Consider the following 19,013-nt stretch of genomic DNA (forward strand, 5'->3'; position numbering starts at 1 on the left):
GAGGGAGGTTTGCAAATGTTCAGCCCCTCAACCCAATTCAACCAGCCAAGGAATGTTGCCAAAAAATGACAGGGATTTGGGATGCTGAAATAGTAATTCCTGCACTGACAGGAGGTTAGTATCCATGGAAAGTCTTCGTGGTCCCTTCCACTCTTCATGTTTTATGATAGGTTTCATGTAGGTAGCATATTTTAAAGAAATCCAAAACACATCTGGCTTTGCACAGATGTGTTAGAGCTATGCAAATGCTTTAAAGGGAAGGCCCCTTTAAAGGGATGTTCTAGAGCCATGATGGCGAACCTATGACACGTCTGCCAGAGGTGGCACCCAGAACCGTCTCTGTGGGCATGTGCGCCATCGCCAGCTGCTCGTCTGGTTTCTGGCGCACCAGCTAGTCTTTGCATCTGCCGGAGTGCTGTAAACCCAAAGACCAGCTGGCTGGTGGTCTTTGGGTTTCTGGTGTTCTGGCACACATGCACATTCCAGTTTTGGCACGCTGTGCTGAAAAATTTCGACATCACCGTTCTAGAGCATGGGTGTCAAACTCATGGTGTCACATTGCCGTCATGTGACATATTGCAGTGTTTTTTCCATTCGCGGAGCTGGGGTGGGTATGGCCTGCATGTGAAACATCCAGCCCACGGGCCGCCAGTTTGACATCCCTGTTCTAGAGCATAAGTATCAAGCTTGATCGCATCACGTGATGTCTCATGACATGTCGTGATGTTTTTTTCCTTTGAGGAGTTGGGTTGGACGTGGCCTGCATGTGACACATCTGACCCGCGGGCCGCCAGTTTGACACCCCTGTTCTAGAGCACTCTTGTTTCTAGAAGTCAGAGCAGAGCGGCCACTATTCTTCTTTATTCCTGAGTAGATCTCTGCAAGATGGATCAGCTGTAATTTGTAGCGACCTAATAGGGTTTATATGCAGCCCTTACAGAAGGGGTGTCAAACTCACATCGTCACGGTGGCATCATATGATGGATCGGGACTTTTTCCCCCTTTACTAAACCAGGCATCGGCGTGGCCAGTGCATGATGCATCTGCCCCACAAGCCAGGAATTTGACAGCTCTGCCTTACAGGCTTACTGTTGATATAACTCTTCTAATGTTGTCTTCTTTTCTGGTGAGATCATTCCAGAAATATTCTGAATGATGTCTTTCCTGGGTCTGAAGGTAGGTATGGATAGGTTCTAAGATCTAGTTCATTTGTTTCCCCAAAACATGGTACCCATTAATGGAAAGTAATGTCTGTTGGCAGAGGGCAGGGGTGGGATTCAGCCGGTTTGGGCAAACCGGATGCTAATTTTACATCTGGTTCCCTGAACCGGTAGTTGCAAGGACTGGCTGGCCCATCCCACCTTGCCCCTCCCCTCCCAGGAGTCTCCACATGGCCCGTTTTGGATGCCAGGTAAGATCAGGGTCCACATGGAGGCTTTGGGAGGGCAAAAAATGGACGTCCCAGAAGTTCCAGAAGTCCGGAAATAGGCCCATTTCCAAGCCTCCGGAGGGCCTCCAGAGCCCGGGAGAGGCTGTTTTTGCCATCCCGGAGGATCGAGGTAAGCCTCCAGACCCTGGGGAAGGTGAAAATGCTCCCCCCCAGCTGTGGTTCAGGAGGTTGAGTAGGCCACGCCCACCATGGCCATGCCCACTCCGCAACAGGGCAAAGAACCGGTTGCTAAAATATTTGAATATTTTTGAATAAAGTGAAATTTGGATGTGGCTCAGAATCAATGGGGGCTTTCTATTAATTTGAGACTTCTGTTAATTAACCAGGTTCAAATTATTCTACTTCAGACACATCATACAATGACTCTCTGGTTCCAGTGACCGACTCAGACTAGATCCTGCAAAGACCCAACTCCCTGGAGGAGGCTCTAATGCTGAGGAAGGTGGAAGGAAAGGGAGAAAGAGGAAGACTAGCAGCAACATGGAAGTGTTCAATGGGTGTTCTTATTTGTTGTATGTGAGTAGCAAAATATTTATAGCTGTTTCCCCAGAACTGGCTAAAAGTAATGATTGCAGGAGGATGGATAGTGATAGACTCTAGACTAGTAATGGCAAACCTTTTCGGCACTGAGTGCCCAAACCGAAATGCGTGTGGATGCATGTGCCTGCGCTGGAGCGCTCAAAACCCAAAGGCCAGCTGGCTGGCGCGCGCATGCCTGTTTTTTGGGTGGTTTTTTGCCATTTTCAGGCTGTTTTTTGGGCCGTTTTCATGCTTTTGGGGGGGGGGCATTTTAGGCCATTTTGGGCCGTTTTCAGGGCTGTTTTTAGGCCATTTTCAGGCCATATTTTGGGCCATTTTCAGGCCATTTTTCAGGCTGTTTTCAGGGTATTTTCAGGGCTATGTTTAGGCTGTTTCCAAGCCATATTTTGGGCCATTTTTCAGGCTATTTTGGGCCATTTTCAGGCCTTTTTCAGGGCTGTTTTTTGGGCCATTTTCAGACCATTTTGTGGGCCATTTTCAAAGCTGTTTTTAGGCCATTTTCAGGCCATATTTTGGGCCATTTACAGGCCAATTTTCAGGCTTTTTCAGGCTGTTTTCAGGGCTGTTTTTAGGCTGTTTCAAGGCCATATTTTGGGCCTTTTTCAGGCTATTTTTGGGCCATTTTCAGGCCAGGACTTAGTTAAAGTTGTGATGAGGATGCTGAAGGACCAGATTTAGAGATGGATCCTCATGAGAAAAATCTATATGGTTACTACAAATTGGTGCATCATCAACTGTTTAACCATTAAATGGCAGATCGAATCTCACCAGCCTCAAGGTTGACTCAGCCTTCCATCCTTCCGAGGTGGGTAAAATGAAGACCTAGATTGTTGGGAACAATATGCTGACTCTGTCAACTGCTTAGAGAGGACTGGAAAGCATTGTGAAGCAGTATATAAGTCTAATGCTATTGCTATTGCTAAATCATTGGGAATTGGAAATCATTGGTGAATCCATCAACTATCTATCATAAGATCCTTTTGCCAAACTGCCAAATCCTGGATAGGAGAAGAAAAAGGCTTAGATGGAAGAGGAGTGGTCAATTAATCAGTTTTATTCATTCCTTCAAGCTGAAGAGGTTAGGAAGCTATACAGTATCAGAGCATTATACAAAAAGAACAGCAATAATACAGAACGCAAAGGCAAGCCAGCACATCCTTGTCTTTATATACATGATCCTTACATAGGTTCAGATGTGGCAAAAATGAAAGAAGCATTTTTCATTTTGATCAAGCATTTTTTCCCCCTGCTGTAGACAAAAATGGCACCCTTCCATTTTTTCAGTCTTTACATGGAAAGAAGAAAAAAATTGTAACCTTAATTTGCATAATCTATCTGTTCCTTAAGGCTGATATGATTATTACTAGTGAAAAAGAGCAAAATGCCTGAGAGGTACCATGGGAGAACAAAACAGAAACTAGAATTTATGAAATGCAGATTCAGATTAACAGAGTTGGAAGGGACCTTGTAGGTCATCTAGTCCAACCCAAAATGATTTACCGTATTTTTCAGAGTATAAGGTGCACCTTTCCCCCCCAAAAAAGAGGGTGAGAATCTGGGTGCATCTTAAACTCCGAATGTAGCCCCACCCAGCTTCTCAAACACAGATTTCAGAGGCTGAAAAAAAGCATCAGAAATGGAGTTTAGGAAAAAAGCCCCAAACGGAGCTTAGAAAAAAAGCCCCAAATGGAGCTTCAGAAAAGAAACTCCCAAACAGAACTTCAGAGGCTTTTTTTCCGAAGCTCTGTTTCGGAGGCTTTCAGAGGCAGAAAAAAAAAAGCAAAAAAAAGCAAGGCACGGAGCTCACAACCAAGGAACCTGTTGCTAAAATTCACCTCTAGGAACAGCTGATTGGGGGTATTCCGGGATGCCAATCAATCTACCAATCAGCTTTTTTTCTTATTTTCCTCCCCAAAAACTAAGGCGCATCTTATATTCCGAAAAATTCTGTAAGTGTGCCCTCGGAAATGGGTGGTCTTACCACGTTTCCTCCAAAGGGCTCAAAAAATGAGGTGTGAGCTGCCATTATGATCACAAAGAGTTAGAAGGCAGGACCATGTTCTAATGTAAGGTAGGGACGACAACAGAACGAGGGGATGAGAGAACAATGTGGGTGTTTCTTTTAAGCCGAGAGGGGAAAAATAAAAGAAAAAAACCACATCAGGATCAGCCTTGGCAGCATTGCCGCTCTCCCCCGCCTTCCCGAGCTGTGCTAAACATTGGACGTTGCAGCTTAGTCCTTATTGCATAAGTCGGTATCGCAGCAACTACGCTTGTAGGTTCTTCTGAAGAGAGTGTCCCTCTGCTCAGACCTGCCGCAGAGTTCTCTATGTTCACCACACCCGAAGCTTTTAAACAACGGAAGGCCAGCTGATGGGAGGAGAAAAAACAAAACAAAAACACAAAACAGAAACGTGAGATACAAATAACTGAGATTACATCTGCATCATACAGATGAGTCACTTCCTGGAGAGAGTTTGGAGTGCCCCCACCCTAGCTTCAAATCCATATATATATGGATATATATGTAGGTCTTTGGTTATTCGGGTTTTCTCCCGCGTAAAATTGGAAGTGTCTTGGCGACGTTTCGACGAAGTCTCATTCGTCATCTTCAGGCTTCAGCTTCGTGCTTCTGGGAGCAATGTGTGATTGCAGCTGTTTCTTCCTTTTTAACTGCTAGTTTAACTGCTAGCAGTTAAAAAGGAAGAAGATATTAGACAACCATTTGTCTGAAGTGGTGTAGAGTTTCCTGCCTAAGTAGAGGGTTGGACTAGAATATCTCAAAGGTCCCTTCCAACTCTGTTATTCTATTCTGTTCTGTTCTCTTCTGTTCTCTTCTGTTGTCTGGGACAAGACAACTGCATGATAAAAACTTTTGCTAGAAACCTGCTAGACCCCCGTCCTGTCTTTTCTTATCCTCCGTTTTCGCTGGCAGTGGGTTGCAGGAGGCCATTGCAGCTGGAAACAGAGCTCAGGAAAGCCACGTGCGGCCCTCGTGAGCTCCGTTTTCACTGGCAGAGGGTTGCAGGAGGCCGTCGCAGCCGGAAATGGAGCTCAGGAGAGCCACGTGTGGCCCTCGTGAGCTCCGTTTTCACTGGCAGAGGGTTGCAGGAGGCCGTCGCAGCCGGAAACAGAGCTCAGGAAAGCCACGTGCAGCCCTCGTGAGCTCCTTTTTCACTGGTAGAGGGTTGCAGGAGGCCGTCGCAGCCGGAAACAGAGCTCAGGAAAGCCACGTGCAGCCCTCGTGAGCTCCGTTTTCACTGGCAGAGGGTTGCAGGAGGCCGTCGCAGCCGGAAATGGAGCTCAGGAGAGCCACGTGTGGCCCTCGTGAGCTCCGTTTTCACTGGCAGAGGGTTGCAGGAGGCCGTCGCAGCCGGAAACAGAGCTCAGGAAAGCCACGTGCAGCCCTCGTGAGCTCCGTTTTCACTGGCAGAGGGTTGCAGGAGGCCGTCGCAGCCGGAAATGGAGCTCAGGAGAGCCACGTGTGGCCCTCGTGAGCTCCGTTTTCACTGGCAGAGGGTTGCAGGAGGCCGTCGCAGCCGGAAACAGAGCTCAGGAAAGCCACGTGCAGCCTTCGTGAGCTCCTTTTTCACTGGTAGAGGGTTGCAGGATGCCGATCTGTTTTTCTGTGTTGTTTTATTGTGTTGTGCAACACTCAAAGTTGCTTTTAGTGAGATAGGCAATTATGTAATTTTGATTAATAAATAAATATAAGAAAAACAGGTACTGGGCCAATCTGCTGTTTCTCTAAAAGGAAGAAATAGGAAGGAGTATCTATTTCCTTCTGCCTCAGGTGTTCTTTTTTTATTTTTTGGAAACAAGTATTTCTGATCTATAATTTCAATTTGTAAATGGACTCAGAATAAAGAAAGCAGCCCTTATGATAGGATTCTAATTAAACCAGCTCAACTTAATGGGTTGAAAACTAATATTGGTTTTCTGTTTTAAATTCTCCTTTTTCTGGTTAGAAAATAATAGTTTGTGTTTTGTTCATGCAGGTTATCCTGGAGATATACAATCTAACATTCCAGGTTTGATTGTGGTCTTTGGGCTTCTCCAAAAGCTATCATGAATGTTACAACAGGGAGAGTTTCTTGGTATAAATTATTTACATGTACATTTTTTTAAAAAAATTAATTTAGTTTTGTTTAAAGCCTAGTTCTGCTTAATTCCCTATTATTTAACTCATACACAACTCATACACTCATTGGATGATTTTGTGAGTCTTCATTTTCAATTATTGGAGCAACTTATTTGCCATTCTTTTCATCTGTCCCAGTTTCTCCAACTTTTCTTAAAACACAGCACATCAAATTCCTATTTCCATCGTTTTGATGATTCAATCTCTGTTAATGTAGCCTAAATTGCATTTTCCTTGTGGGACCAGCCTTATCTCGTTGTTGACTTTAAGACAAGTCAAGTTTAACTATATGGAGTTATGATTCCAAGATGTGTACCCAGATCAAGCATCCCCTATTTCTAATAGCTGTGCAAATACAATAAGTACCCCCAGATCTTGAATAAAATTTCTGAAAGGTGTTGGATCTGTTCCTACCTGAATAAACTTCGGTCATCTCACATAGCTGGCCAGGCTTAGGTCTGCAGGGTTCTCTGGGTTTAAAACACAGGAGGCCTATTTTCAATTCACAAACGTTGCAAACAAGACCTTGAGCTATTAAAAGAGAAATTAAAAATGAATTATTTATCTAGAAGGATCAAATCGTGAAGCTTTCTCAAAGAAGCTGAACAACTAGTGCAATGGTGGCCAACTTTTTACTCACCGAGCGCCAAACGGGTACGTGCTTCGCTTATGCGCGGCTCCTCCCCTGGGCACTGCGTGCGCTATACCGCACCATCTGCTCATGTGTGCGACTTTTGTGCAGCTCTCCCATGTGCTGCGCACACAATTGCACCATCTGCACATGCATGTGCTGCACTGTACTCAGGTACTCTCACATGCATGCCTAGGAGAGCTCTGAAGACCATCTGGGTCTCCAGAATTGCGCGCATGCGCACTGGAGGCCCAAACACCAGCTGGGGGCGCATGCGCATGCACAGCTGCAGGTGAGTTGGATGACAGCTCGCGTGCCCGGAAAGATGGCTCTGCGGGCCACTTTGGGCACATATGCCATAGATTCACCACCATGGAACTAGAGTCTGCCTTTTTCCTTCATGAGGTCAAGGCATTCCCCAGCCTTCAGAAGAGTTTGGTTCAGCGTTAGTCAGCAAATATAGGTAGTCCTCGCCGTATGACCACAACTGACTCCCCACATTTCTGTTGCTAAGGGAGTCAGTCGTTAAGTGAATTTTGGCCCATTTGACAACCTCTCTTGCCACAGTTGTTCAGTGAATCAATGCAGCGGTTGAGTTAGTAACTCGGTTGTTAAGTGAATCTGGCTTCCCCATTGACTTTTCTTGTCAGAAGGTCGCAACTGGTGACCACATGACTGCGGGACGCTGCGACCGTCATAAATACAAATCAGTTGGCAAGCGCCTGAATTTTGATCACATGACCATGAGGATGCTAACAGTGGTCGTAAGTGTGAAAAATGTTCATAAGTCACTTTTTTCAGTGCTGTTGTAACTTTGAACGGTCACTAAATAAACTGCGGTAAGCCATATCTTGGCTAAGTGAAAACATACCTCTTTTCCTAGCTGAACCGTCTAATCATTTCAACAGTATTGCTAATCACTTGTATGCCAAATGCTTACCTATTTGCATATAGACCATCGAAATGCACTATAACTTTGTCCTGTATTCAACAAAAAATCCTGGGGAGAGCCTCAGAAATTCCAAACCTCCCTTCCAAATTAACACAACAACAGGAAAACAATTAAACAGGACTAAAGAGCAGTGAGATTAACTAGGCTTGAATTTTATTCCAGTACAAATTCTCTTGGTGAGATATTTTATTGTTCTATGCTTGGTTGGTTTTTTTACATATTTGCAAACCATTATGAATCTAGGGAAGTCATTGGTCTATAAATACCATACTGAAATGAAATTAATTTAGTTTTTGCTCTGGAATAGAATAGAAAAACAGAGATGGAAGCGACCTAGTCCAACCCCATGCTTAGGCAGGAAACCCTACACCACTTCAGACAAATGGTTATCCAACATCCCCTTAAAAACTTCCAGTTTTGGAGCATTCACAACTTCTGGAAGCAAGTTGTTCCACTGATTAACTTTCTAGAGTCCCAACATCTTTTTTACATAGTGGTGACCAAAATTGGATGCAGTATTCCAAGTGTGTCCTTACCAAATCATTATAAACTGGTATTAACACTTCATGTGATCTTTATTCTATCCCTTGGTTTTTGCTCTAGCCCTGCCCTTATTTCAGTTTGTGCTCCTGATTTAGATACTGCTATGTGTCCCTGATTTAGATAATGTTTCAAAATCCTCTTGGATTTCAAAATCCTCTTGGTTTCATAATCCTCTTGGCTATAAATGGTATATAGATCAGTGTGTCTCAACTGTAGCAATTTTAACTTGTGTGGATACTAACTCCCGTAATTCGCCAGCCAGCATGAATTCTGGGAGTTTGAAGTCCACATATTTTAAAGTATGATCTGGTAGCAGTAACTGCGGGTGGGCCTGCCCACCTGCCCCCGCGTAATGCCGTCCTATTTAGCCACGTTTTTGAGCCTGGCTGCATGTGCGGAAGGCGCACACTCATGCAAAGCGCATGCGCAGAAGGCCAGGCATATGTGCAGAAGGCACGCGTGTGCACGAAGCAAGTGTGCACCGGTGGCATGAATATGTTAAACCCACCACTGGACACTCCTTATTGTCCTGTTTACAGCACAGTTCTTTCAGCCGTTCCGCTCCCATTTGCACTCTAATATAATATAATATAATATAATATAATATAATATAATATAATATAATATAATATAATATAATATAATATAATATAATATAATATAATATAATATAATATAATATAATATAATATAATATAATATAATATAATATAATATAATATAATATAATATAACAACAGAGTTGGAAGGGATCTTGGAGGCTTTCTAGTCCAACCCCCTGCCCAGGCAGGAAACCCTACATCATCTCAGACAGATGGTTATCCAACATTTTCTTAAAATTTTCCAGTGTTGGAGCATTCACAACTTCTGCAGGCAAGTTGTTCCACTGGTTAATTGTTCTAACTGTCAGGAAATTTCTCCTTAGTTCTAAGTTGCTTCTTTCCTTGATCAGTTTCCACCCATTGCTTCTTGTTCTACCCTCAGGTGCTTTGGAGAATAGCTTGACTCCCTCTTCTTTGTGGCAACCCCTGAGATATTGGAACACTGCTATCATGTCTCCTCTAGTCCTTCTTTTCATTAAACTAGACATACCCAGTTCCTGATTCAGGTGTCCCTGAGTGTACAGATAAACCCCCAAGTAGCCCTAATGACTCTCAGAGAGCTAATGACCAGAACTGAAGAAGCTTCTTGAATGAGAAGTGAAACATTTTCGAAGAAAACAAAGTCCAGTTGCTTTTTAGAAAGCATCTGTCAGCTTTGGAAGCCATACTAGGCCGGAGGCTTCCACGCTGCCACTTTCCCATGTGTGGGAAAGTAGGAGGGGGGGGTTGGTAGAAGGGGTCATTAGACATAACAACATTCTTCCTGCAGGCCAACGTCAGGCCGAGCCTACATCTGGAGAAGGAGTGGCCGGAGTGATGTCTCGGGATGAGATGGTTGGTGATTGGAGCATGTGATCGGCAGATGGGTCAAGGGGGTGGGGATTTTGGCGTTTGTCTTACTGAGGAAAAAACCCGGATCCCCAGATTCGGAGTTTATCCAGTTGTGCCAGTTTACCTATGCTAGTAAAAGAACTTTGAAAGATGTTTGCTTCGGAGTCTTTTCTGCAAGAGGGGGTTTTCTGGAACGCTGGCAGCATCTTTTGGCCAACTAATTTCAGAGTTTCGGTCACTTCATTATGAGTCAGACCCATCTAAGAAGAGTGCAGAACAATCTGTCTTTTTGTCTCTATGTAATTAAATCAACTCATGGTTCTCACTAGAGGTACATGTTATCCTACTCTGAATACATTATGCAAAGACACAGCTCTCAGGAGAAGGCTGTGACGCTGAGAAAGGTGGAAGGAAAGAGAAGACAACCAGCAGCAAGGCGGATGGACTCAATTACAGTGATGATAGTCGCCACTGGAAGACCTGAAAGAACATAATATGGCAGCTAAGAATTAATCGTGATTTGGCACATAATTAATCAATTAATTTAAGCGTTGACTTTCTACATGTCAGAATGGCCAGAATATAAACAATAAAAATATGTGAAGATCATTTGAGAAAGACTTCACATAATGATGACATATTTAAAGTCATTTCACAGTGCAGTGGGTAGCCTGTAAATTTAAAAAATGAGATGAGATGAGATGAGATGAGATATAAGGTAAGGTAAAGTAAGGTAGGGTAAGGTAGGATAGGGTGGGATGGGATGGGATGGGATGGGATGGGATGGGATGAATTGAGGTGAGGTGAGGTGAGGTGAGGTGATGAGAAAGCATGGCTGTTTAGCTACAAACACTCAGTGTAGAAGCACCCTGGACATTAAAGGACCAATTAGGACTTGAGGATAAAACATATAAAGAACAGTAGCTGGAACTGGGTATGTCTAGTCTTATGAAAAGAAGGACTGGGGTGACATGATAGCAGTGTTCCAATATTTGAGGGGTTGCCACAGAGAGGAGGGGGGTCAAACTATTCTCCAGAGCGCCTGAGGGTAGAACAAGAAGCAATGGATGGAAAACTAATCAAGGAGAGATGCAACTTAGAACTAAGGAGAAATTTCCTGACGGTTAGAACAATTAATCAGTGGAACAATTTGCCTCCAGAAGCTGTAAATGCTCCAACACTGGAAGTTTTAAAGAAGATGTTAGACAACCATTTGTCTGAAGTGGTGTAGAGTTTCCTGCCTAAGTAGAGGGTTGGAGTAGAAGATCTCAAAGGTCCCTTCCAACTCTGTTATTCTATTCTATTCTGTTCTGTTCTGTTCTGTTCTGTTCTGTTCTGTTGTCTGGGACAAGACAACTGCATGATAAAAACTTTTGCTAGAAACCTGCTAGACCCCCGTCCTGTCTTTTCTTATCCTATTTTGTACACATCATTTAGCAATTTATTTCTGGTTGGTTTTTTTTTAACCTTCCTGCCCTTCCCAGCTAGTCTTGGTAACAATTAACAGTGATGAAGGCAGCAACATGGGGAAAAAATTGAAAACTGTAGTAACCCATGGAAACAGAAGGTGTAACGAAGCATTTAAGGTAACAAATATGACTGCTTTAGTTATGATCTTTGAAAGAAAACCGGCTAGACTAGGCTGGCAGCAAAAACAATAGCAAAAACAGTGTCAGGTAAGGCAATCCAAGGAGACAGTGGATTAAGTGAAAATTTGTGATTGATGTGTTCATCAACAGCCTGACGTGAAAAAAGAAAGACAGCCAGAAAAGATCCTATAAGATCTTAACAGGAGACAGGTTCGTGGAGAAGCAGGTTTTCAGCTTTTTTATTTTTATTTTGGCAAGGGTGGAGAAAATTCCTTCCTGCTGGAGACCAGCCAGATCCTCTGCAAAGAGTGACTCGAAAAGGAATGCTGGAAAAAAAAAATCCATTGGAATGCAAATCAAAAAGGACAAGTAGCTGGTAAAGCTGCCAAACACTGTTTTAAATTTTTTTAAAAATTTTTTTAATAAATCATCATCATCATCATCATCATCATCATCATCATCCGAGCAGCTTCTGGAACGTGATGTCAATTTATTTGAGGGAGGAACAGTGAGACTTTTTGAGGATCTCTTGAGGCCGTTTAATCTTCTAAGAGGGAGGCAATTGTGGCATTGACAAGAAAATAGATTTAGCCCTGCCTAACTTGGAAAGTCTGAATCCATTTCTCAGGTTGTGGATCCTGAGATATGAGCAACCGATTGCTGATTTATTTCTAAGTGGGCTTCAACATGTAGTGGTTTTCACTCAACTTCACTACGGGTTCGGAACTGGTTCACTCATGCGCAGAGTATCCGTGATGATGTCTGGGTGGGTGGGCGGAGCCTCCCACCACCGCCACTACCGCTTCGCGCAAACCAGGCCAAACCGGTACAAACCCTTCACTGGCTTCAACACTACTTTTGATAGCACTCTTAATTTGCTGAAATTAGGAGTCAAACTGCTGGCTTTAATTGGTTGTTAAAATCAATGCAGGTCATCCTTGAGTTACGACCACAGTTGAGCCCAAAAATTTATGTTGCTAAGTGAAATATTTGTTTCCGTTTTTGCCCCGTTTTTATGACTTTTCTTGCCACGGTTGTTAAGTAAATCATTGCGTTTGTTAAATTAGTAAAATCGTTGTTAAGTGAACCTGGATTTCCCATTGACTTGGGTTGCAAAAGCCGATCACATGACCCCTAGACATTGCAACTGTCATAAATAGGAGTCAGTTGCCAAACATCTGAGTTTTAATCACCTGACCATGGGGGAACGCTTCAACGGTCATAAGTCACTTTTTTTCAGTGCTGTTGTCACTTTGACTGGTCACTAAATGAACTATTTTAAGTCGAGGACTACCTGTATCTGTATGTACAGTAGTGGCCAAAATTGTGGAAACCTTTTGGGAAAAGTGTATTTTTGAGGTTTGATATTGATGGCTAATAACTCCACTTTTTGGGGGGAGTTTCAAGACAATCATATTCCATTGCAGGAATGGCCTGGGAATAGCCCAGACTTTAACCCAATTGAACATCTTTGGAGCTTGTTAGTCAGAAGCGACCCAGCAATAAAACCCAGTTAATAGAACCAATCATTCAAGATTTCACATGATAACAGCTGCAGAACTAAAAGACTTGGTTCACTCCATGGGAAGACATTGTAAGGCTGTAATTCATGCTAAAGGTTACCCAACTAAGTATTAACTGACATGGTGATCATTTTTGTCCATCTCATTTTTTCTACGTGTTTCACTTTTCTTCTTTACACTGTAACTGCTATTCTAATAGCAAATCCTTCATAAAAGTTATTGCATTACATTCTTGATTAAATTATCTTTCCATTGATATATAATTTTATGGTACTATTCCCCAGAAAAAGTGGTGTTATTAGCTATTTTTAGAAAATACACTAAAAGGTTTCCACAATTTTGGCCACTACTGTATGTATGATTACTCATAATGAAACTTCGGGTTTGGGAGTAGTAGATATTGGTCAATCAAGTGAGAGGACAAACTATTCTCCAAAGCACCTGAGGGTAGAACAAGAAGCAATGGGTGGAAACTAATCAAGGAGAGAAGCAACTTAGAACTAAGGAGAAATTTCCTGAGGGTCAGAACAATCAGTAAGTGGAACAACTTGCCTCCAGAAGTTGTGAATGCTCCAACACTGGAAATGTTTAAGAAAATGTTGGATAGCCATTTGTCTGAAATGGTGTAGGGTTTCCTGCCTGGGCAGGGGGTTGGACTAGAAGGCCTCCAAGGTCCCTTCCAACTCTGTTATTATGTTATGACATGACAGCAGAAAAAAGGAGTCATCTTCAATTCTTCTTTGGACTTGCAAGAGGTCGTTTCATTGATAGGATGCAATCTTTGATGTTGGAGGTTAGACTGAAGGGAACTTAGTTCAAGTTTCACTTGATCCCAATCTGGAACTCTCTGCATGATTTTGGGTAAATCTCAATCCAGCTTCTCTCACAGGGTTATTTACATTCATGTCAGTGATGGGTTGCTACCGCTTCCCCCCGGTTCGGGCAAACTGGTAGTGGCGGTGGTGGGAGGCTCCGCCCACTCTCCCGGACATCTCTGCACATGCTCAGAAGCTTCTATGCATGTGCAGAAGTGTTGCGCGCGTGCACGATCATGCACATGCCCACCAGTGCGCGCCCACGAGCAAACCGTGAGCAGCTGAAATTGAAACCCACTATTGATTTATTTGTTATGTTTATACACCGCCCATCTGGCAGTTATGTGCCAATGAACCTTCTCACTGTTGTAGGCCACCCAAGAAAGAGCAGAAGGGCGATGCCACCGATGAATTAAAATACATTTTGGATTACATTGTTACTTCAGATTAGGAAATAGAGCCAATAGAGAGGCAAAATGTGGAGCCAGTCCCAATAAAGGCTTATAAATCCATGCCTGCATTCCCTGATGTGATGTGGTAAGCAGAGAAGCCAATGTGGAGCAGAAAGTGGGTGGGTCGTCCTACCTTGAAACCTTTCCTCCTCCTGCCTGCTTGCAATTTAGGGATCAACTGAAGCTGTAAATAACTAGAAACCACGTAGGTGATATTGTTTTAAACAAGCAGGAACTGGGTATGTCTAGTTTAATGAAAAGAAGGACTAGGGGAGACATGACAGCAGTGTTCCAATATATCAGGGGTTGCCCCAAAGAAGAGGCAGTCAAGCTATTCTCCAAAGCACCTGGGGGTAGAACAAGAAGCAATGGGTGGAAACTGATCAAGGAGAGAAGCAACTTAGAACTAAGGAGAAATTTCCTGACAGTGAGAACAATCAATAAGTGGAACAACTTGCCTGCAGAAGTTGTGAATGTTCCAACACTAGAAGTTTTTAAGAAGATGTTGGGTAACCATTTGTCTGAAGTGGTGTAGGGTTTCCTGCCTGGGCAGGGGGTTGGACTAGAAGACCTCCAAGGTCCCTTCCAACTCTGTTATTCTATTCTATTCTATTCTATTCTATTCTATTCTATTCTATTCTATTCTATTCTATTCTATTCTATTCTAAGCAACTTCCTGGCTAGGCTAGAATCCAATAACAAAGAGACCAACTTGTGGTCTTGAATTTACACATAAGCACACATACATATACACACACACTGTATGTAAGAAATGCTTTCTTTGATTTGCTGTTCTAGCAAGAATAGGGCTATATTTATTTATGAACTCAATTTATATAATGACCGAGCTCAAGAAATTACTCTGAGCAGTGAACAGGGCTAAAAAACAACAACAACCCAGATCGATATACAAAAATTAAAATGGACAATGCACAACAGCTGATACAATCACTACATTCATCCGCACAACTAGGAGACAGGTCTCTTCACATTCTCAGGGCCCCAGGCCAAAGCATAGAACCAGGTCTTTTGGGTCTTGTAAAAGGCTAGCAAAAAAAAAAAAGAAGAAGCCAATGCAATCCTAAATTGCATTAACAGAGGGATTCAATCAAGATCAAGTGAGGTACTAATACCACTCTATAAAGCCCTAGTAAGACCACACCTAGAGTACTGCATCCAGTTTTGGCCACCAGATTATAAAAAAGATGTGGAGACTCTAGAAAAAGTGCAGAGAAGAGCAACCAGGGTGATTAGGGGACTGGAGGCTAAAGCATATGAAGAACGGTTGCAGGAACTGGTGTGGCTACTCTAGTGAAGAGAAGGACCAGGGGAGACATGATAGCAGTGTTCCAATATTTGAGGGGCTGCCACTGAGAGGAGGGGGTCAACCTATTTTCCAAGGCACCTGAAGCAGTGGTGGGTTTCAAAAAATGTTACTACTGGTTCTGTGGGTATGGCATGGGAAGGATATTGTAAAATCTCCATTCCTACCCCAATCCAGGGGGAGGTTACTGCAAAATCCCCATTTCCTCCCAATCAGCTGGGACTCAGGAGGCAGAGAATAGATGGGGGCGGGGCCAGTCAGAATTTTTACTACCAAACTACTCAAAATTTCTGCTACCAGTTCTCTAGAACTGGTCAGAACCTGCTGAAACCCACCTCTGACCTGAAGGCCAGACAAGGAATAATGGATAGAAACTGATCAAGGAGAGGTTCAACCTAGAAATAAGGATAAATTTTCTGACAGTGTGAACAATCAACCAATGGAACAGCTTTGCCTTCAGAAGTTGTGGGAGCTTCATCACTGGAGGCTTTCAAGAGTAGACTGGACTGCCATCTGTCAGAAATGGTGTAGGGTCTCCTGCTTGGGCAGTTCGGCAATTCGGCAGTTCGAATCTCACCAGGCTCAAGGTTGACTCAGCCTTCCATCCTTCCGAGGTGGGTAAAATGAGGAGCCAGATTGTTGGGGGCAATAGGCTGACTCTGTAACATTGCTTAGAGAGGGCTGTAAAAGCACTAACAAACGGTATATAAATCTAAGTGCTATTGCTATTGCTGTACTACTAAGAGTTTTTAACACTTTACAAAGTGAGCCATTCTCTCTCCTGGACCTCAAGACTATGTCAGTGTCCCAAACCATGAAGGACTTTAAAGGAAACAACCAGCATGTTGACTTGCATCTGGAAACACACCGGGGCCTGATGCAGTTCCCAAAATACTGGTGTCATGTGCACCAAATAACCAGTGCCATTTACTATCCAATGCTGTTGCATTTTGCACCAAGTGTCTTCAAGCACAGCCCCTTTCAGAGGTCATTGCAGTAATCCAGACTGCAGGTTTTTCTTGTCTGGTACATCTGGAAGAAACCAACCTGGGGACTGTATAACTGACTGTTAGCATTGTGTCCGATTCTCCTATCCCACTCCCAAAATATAATGCATATTCCCTTTTTCTGCAGCTCAATCTTGGCTCATTTTGTGGACATCTCCCACCTACTCACTCCCGAACATAATTGTGTTAAATCTATTTTAAATTACATAGAAACATTTTATGATGATAAATACCCCCTTCCATGTAACCTGCCCAATTCCCAAGAGTTACTTACAATTATGAAACAACAGTAGGAGACAGTCTATTTTTATTCTATTTCACGGTTTATTGTGGAATTAATTAGTCTTTAATGACCCAAGAGAAACAACCTTAAAGTAGCATTTTTGGAATTATTATTCAAGAAACTGAGTCTTCTATGTCCATTTAAAAAAAACCTATCAGTTTGATTTATTTATTAATCCATCCATTACTCTGGGCATCTTATAATTAAAATGTATATATTGTACTTTGAGATTTCTAATCAATGCAAACAATTATTCATCAGAGTCTTAAATGTTATTTCTGCATTAGTACATAAGATTTTATTTTTCGTACAATCCTGAAAAATTTGCACTTCCACCAGTATCTAGGAAAGGGATTTGTTCCATGGAAGATTCAAACAATGAAGAGATTCCCATTGATGAGAAGGTGATTAGGAAAATACTAGAATGTGCAGAAATGAACAGATTAACACTAGCAGTTAAGGAGAGAGAACAAACTGAATATTATACGATATGGGCAGAATTTTATAAATGGTTAGAGAATAAAAAAGGAATTTGGAAATGAAGACTAAAGAAAAATAGAAAATATATTAAGATAGAGATAGAGGTATAAATAAAATGACAATTGTTAGTATATGTATGATGAGAATCATACATGTTATTATGTTATTATGTTATTATGTTACTATTATGTTATTATGTTACTATGTTGTTATTGTACTATTATTAGAAGTTTATTAGAAGAAGAAAATGAAGAGTTTTATAATGTTTAACTGTTTAATGTATTGCAATTTTAAGTTTAGGGAAGTGATGTTAATGTTAATGCAAAATGAGGTTGCAAATGTTGAAAGATGATGCACAGAGATAGTTATACTCAGACGGCACTCTGCTTAAGGAAAGATGGAATGTATGTATTTCAAAAATTAAATTAAAAAATAAAAAAATAAAATAAAAAAATTTAAACAAAAAACAATGAAAGCAAAAATCTAACACACTCTTTCCTTGCTAACTACATGACCTGGAAATTGTTTGGGAATTATGCCACCTGGCCTTCCTTCCCAGACACAGAAGTTACTTATAACAAGGGTCTCCAACCTTGGCAACTTGAACCCTGGTGGACTTCAACTCCCAGAATTCCCCAGCCAGCTTTGCTGGCTGGGGGATTCTGGGAGTTGAAGTCCACCAGGCTTAAAGTTGCCAGGGTTGGAGACCCCTGACTTATACTATGGTTGCAGTAACTAGGCCATACAGGAACACTAATTGGCACCAAGACTTTTTCCTGTATCTCTTTGTTGACACCAACTGGTTCACCAGTCCGTTTGTGGCACCTCTAGCTACAATCACTTGTGTATGCAGCACAACCTGCGTGGTTATCTGCTGGGAGGAAATGGTTATGGATACTAAGGATTAAGGATCAGAACTGCAGAATTAAGAAAAATGTAGCCAGGACTTTCATGCTAATTTAACATTAGGTAATAAGCAATGTACAAAATGCAAATCACTATTAGAATCACTGATTCAAATATACACAACTAGAAATTGAAATGTTATGCCAGATTATTCCACTGATTTACCTATAGATCTGGTCTATCCATATTTTCAGACGTTAGCCGTTTCTTTTCTTTTTGGCTCTCTTACTTTGTTTAACAATCACAACCAAAACCACCCTCCACCAAGAAAAGACACTTACCTATTGTGCAGAGCAGAAGGACAGAAAACGCAAGAAGAACAAAATTCTTCATCTTGAAAAATCTCACCAAATTGGGATAGAGGAGCTGAGACTGTCAAGGACACAGAATTTATATAGATAGAAAGAGCCCTTTCCAACTCTGCAATTGACACTCTTCCAAACAGATCTTGGGATGGGAGATATAAGGATCAAGATTTTATTAACATTCAAGGATCAGCCAATGGGATGAAGAACATGGTGCATAAGACACACCTGATCTTTAGGAGATGAGAACAAGGTATGTAGATGATGACATGAGGATATAGTTTCAATCTAATTATAGTTCTGTTCTTGACCCAGTTCTGCTGTTGTTCTTTGCCCCACAGATTTCAAAGTTATTTTCTGTTCTTAGCACCAAAACAACAACAACAACAACAATAACAATGGAACAGAAAGTCAAATTTATGAGCTAAGTATCTAGTGATACTGTTGAGTTTTATTTCTCAACCATATTTCTCAAGTATACTACACTGATTGGAAAGTTTAAGAATTCTGATTTCAGCATCTAAGGATGGTGACAAGTTGGGGAAGATGATTTATGTTCTTCCTAAAATGAGATAACTTTAAGCCATGCATTATAGCATTAATGTATATAGTGCACCTATCACCTAAGCAAATAATGAA

At 42.1% G+C, this 19,013-nt stretch overlaps 1 long non-coding RNA gene across 1 annotated transcript; it reads right to left on the reverse strand.

The window, feature by feature from the left end:
• Window positions 1-3,028: 3,028 nt before the first annotated feature.
• On the reverse strand, window positions 3,029-18,516 carry LOC131190811 (uncharacterized). The gene is made up of 3 exons (XR_009153322.1): window positions 18,351-18,516; window positions 6,546-6,662; window positions 3,029-4,360 (listed from the first exon to the last, which is right to left on the reverse strand). It is a non-coding gene; the product is annotated as an uncharacterized LOC131190811 (long non-coding RNA).
• Window positions 18,517-19,013: the final 497 nt, after the last annotated feature.

Source organism: Ahaetulla prasina, chromosome 2, assembly GCF_028640845.1.
Source record: "Ahaetulla prasina isolate Xishuangbanna chromosome 2, ASM2864084v1, whole genome shotgun sequence".
Taxonomy (NCBI): domain Eukaryota; kingdom Metazoa; phylum Chordata; class Lepidosauria; order Squamata; family Colubridae; genus Ahaetulla; species Ahaetulla prasina.